This window comes from Oxyura jamaicensis, chromosome 2 (genome assembly GCF_011077185.1).
Source record: "Oxyura jamaicensis isolate SHBP4307 breed ruddy duck chromosome 2, BPBGC_Ojam_1.0, whole genome shotgun sequence".
Classification (NCBI taxonomy): Eukaryota; Metazoa; Chordata; class Aves; order Anseriformes; family Anatidae; genus Oxyura; species Oxyura jamaicensis.
In genome coordinates, this window is record NC_048894.1 from 63,759,357 (window position 1) to 63,763,084 (window position 3,728).

A 3,728-nucleotide genomic window follows, 5' to 3' on the forward strand; every position below is an offset into this window, starting at 1 on the left:
GACAAAGGCTATTATCAAAAATAACAGTACTATGGAACCAGATACAATGATAAACTAGAATGGCAAATGTAATTTTAAAATAAACTTGAAAAATGATAATTCTGTCTTCAAAACAGATTGAACAGTGTGCATGGTGTCATGTATAAGCATTGAGAAGAGAATTTGAAACAGATAAAAATTTTTCAATACCATCCATCTGGTGCTTAAGAATTCCACTGAGAGAAATTCATGTACAAAGAAGAAGATGAAAATTTCACATGTGTATGCACAGAAGATGGAATGGGGAGAAATTAGTACTGCAGTGTTCAATTTTGATTCAACATGATACAGCTTATACACCTAGAAATGCTAAGAGCAAGAGAAAGCAAAGCTTTGGACCAAACAACTTTTGAATGAACAGGGAATCATAAAATCATTAAGGTTAGAAAAGACTTCTAAGATCATCTGATAGAACCATACCCCTACCACCATTATCAATGAATAAATCATCTCCCTAAGTACCAGGTCCAACCTTTTAAACACCGCCAGGGACAGTGACTCCCCACCTCCATGGACAATCCATTGCAATGCCTGTCTACTCTTCCTGTGAAGAAACGTCTCCTAATTTCCAACCTGAACCTCCCCTGGGGCAACTTGAGACCATTCCCTCTAGTCCTGTCTCTAGTTATCTGCAAGAAGAGGCTGGCCCCAGCTCCCTACAGCTTTTTTTCAGGTATTTGTAGAGAGCACTGAGGTCTCCCCTGAGCCTCCTCTTCTCCAGACTAAACAAGCCCAGTTTCCTCAGCCACTCCTCATAGGACTTGTTCACCAGGCCCTTCACCAGCTTCGTAGCCCTTCTCTGGACATGCTCCAGGACCCTGATGTCTTCCTTCTAGTGAGGGGCCCAAAACTGAACACAGTACTCAAGGTGCAGCCTCCCCAGAGCAGAGTACAGGGGGACGATCACCTCCCTGGTCCTCCTGATACAAGCCAGCGTGCTGTTGTCTTTCTTGGCCACCTGGGCACATGGCCAGCTCACGTTCAGGTGAGCGTCGACCAACACCCGCAGGTCCTTTTCCTCTGCACAGCTTTCCAGCCACTCTGCCCCAAGCCTGTAGTGCTGCATGGGGTAGTTGTGGCCAAAGTGCAGAACCCAGCACTTAGCCATGTTGAACATGTCCCATTGGCCTCTGCCCATCGACCCATCCAGTCCAGGTCCCTCTGCAGGGCCTTCCTATCCTCTGGCGTATCGACACTTCCCCCCAACTCGGTGTCATCTGCAAACTTACTGAGGGCGCACTCAGTTCCCTCAACCAAATCATCAATAAAGATATTGAAGAGGGTGGGCCCCAACAGCGACCCCTGGGGAACACCACCCATGACTGGTCACCAGCTAGATTTCACTCCATTCACCACTACTCTCTGGACCCAGCTGTCCAACCAGTTTTTAACCCAGCAAAGAGTGTACCTATCTAGGCCATGGGCTGCCAGCTTCTCCAGGAGAATACTGTGGGAGACCATGTCAAAGGCCTTGCTGAAATCTAGGTAGACTACATCTACAGCCTTTCCCTCATCCACCAGGCAGGTCACCTGGTCATAGAGGGAAATGAGGTTGGTCAGGCAGGACTTGCCTTTCACAAAACGATGCTGACTAGGCCTGATCCCTTGGTTGTCTCACACATTCAAGATGACCTGATCCATCACCTTTCCTGGCACTGAGGTCAGGCTGACAGTCCTGTAGTTCCGCAGGTCCTCCTCACAACTCTTCTTATAGATGGGCGTCACATTAGCAAGTCTCCAGTCATCTGGTGTGGGAAAGGAATTTGCAGGTGGCTTTTCGCTGTTTCCCACATCCCTTAATTAGAGATAATGAGGAAACAAGCTAGAGGCACGTGCACAGAGAAGCTAGACCAATCATAAGTTGTTGTCGGCACGTGCTGTAGTTAGTAGCCTATATATTTTTTGTTAGAACTTGCAATAAAGGAAGGACGATTATACTCGCATCGAGGTTGCATCGTTACTCTGGGACCGTCTCCCTTTCCGTCATCCGGTAGCAGAGGATGGTTACTCGCCAGATAGTTCAGCTCGACTGAGTTCTCCGAGACTGTAGTAACCAGATAGGGGAGGGGATTGGGAAAATTAACGGCTGAGAGGAGCGCTGCTTGGCAGACACAGGTCAGGGTCGCTCCCTGCCTCTCAGAGGAAGCGCAGCCGTGGAATGGAGGCTGCAGCGATGTTGCTCATTGGAATTCTCTCTAAGAGATGTATCGAGACAATGGGAAAGTAAACGGCTGAGCGGGGTGCTGCTTGGCAGACACGGGTCTGGGTCGCTCCCTGCCTCTCAGAGGAAGCGCAGCCATGGAAGTGGAGGCTGCAGCAATGTTGCTCGCTGGGATACTCTCTAAGAGAGGTATCGAGACAACGGGAAAGCAATTGATCAAATTGATCAAGTTAGGACAATGATGGGGACATTTTAGAGAGACCGCCTTGCTGTTCCCTGTTACGGAATGGTGAGAATTTGGGAATACCATGTGGGAAAGGACAATAACGGGGGATTCAAAAGATGAAAAGGAGGTGAAAACTGTCCGTGAGTTGCAGCATATGGTATTAGAGACATTAAAAGCCATGAAGGCGGAAAGGGAAGTAGCCTGTGCCGCTGCCCAAATGCTAACACCGGGGCTGGCCCCTACAAAATCTGGGGACTCTGAAAGAAAACCCGGGACTCTTGCACACATTTTTGGAATTCCTGCGGTAAAAGGAATGACCGGGGCTGCGTGCAAAACTATCGCTGACCTCCGTGCAAGCATCGAGGGCAAAATCTCGAGGGTGTGTCGATCCCGCAATATGAGGAAGTCCCGCCGGACCCACCATCGAGCACGGATAAAGCGGAAGTTGGCAGGGCCAGGTCAAAGCAGAGATCTGAGCCGCTTGCGGAAGTAACACCCCAGGACGCCAAGGGGGGATGTCCTGCACCGCCCACAGGAGAGGGAGGAGAGGCGTGCCGACCTCCGCCCTCGGCTCCGCCGCTGCTGCTGCCCCCCCCGCCACCCCTCACCCCCGGGCCAGCCCCCCCTCAGCCCGCTAGCCCCTCTGCTGGCGCTGCCGACGGCAGCTCGGCCAAGGCTTCAAACCTCCTACCCCAGATCTGTGATAACTTCTTATGGTTTTTACTAAAAAAAAAAAAAAAGGAAAGAAAAGAAAAAGAGAAAAAAAGGAAGAAAAAAAGACAAAAGAAGAAAAAAGACAAAAATGAAAGAAAAGAAAAAGAAAGAAAGCAAAAAGAGGAAAAAAAAAAGAAAGAAAAAAGAAAAAAGAAAAAAGAAAGAAAAAAAGAAAAAAAGAGAGAAAAAAAAAGAAAAGAAAAAAGGAAAAGAAAAAAAGAAAAGAGAGGAAAAAAGAGAAAAAAATAAGAAAAAAACGAAAGGAAAAAAGAGAAAAAAGAAGAAAAAGGAGAAAAAAAGAAAAAAGAAAAAGGAGAGAAAAAAATAGAAAAAAAGTAGAAGAAAAAAAGAAAAAAGGAAAAGAAAAGGAAATGAAAAGAAAAAAAAAAAAAAAAAGGGAGAAAAAAAAACAAAAAAAAAAAAATAAAAAGGAAAAATAAGGAGAAAAAAAAAAAGAGAGGAAAAGAAAAAAAAGAAAAAAGGAGAGAAAAAAAAAGAAGAGGAAAAAGGAGAAAAAGGAGAAACAAATAAAAAAAAGAAAAAGGAGAGAAAAAAAGAAAAAAGAGAAAAAAAATAAAAAAAGGAGAG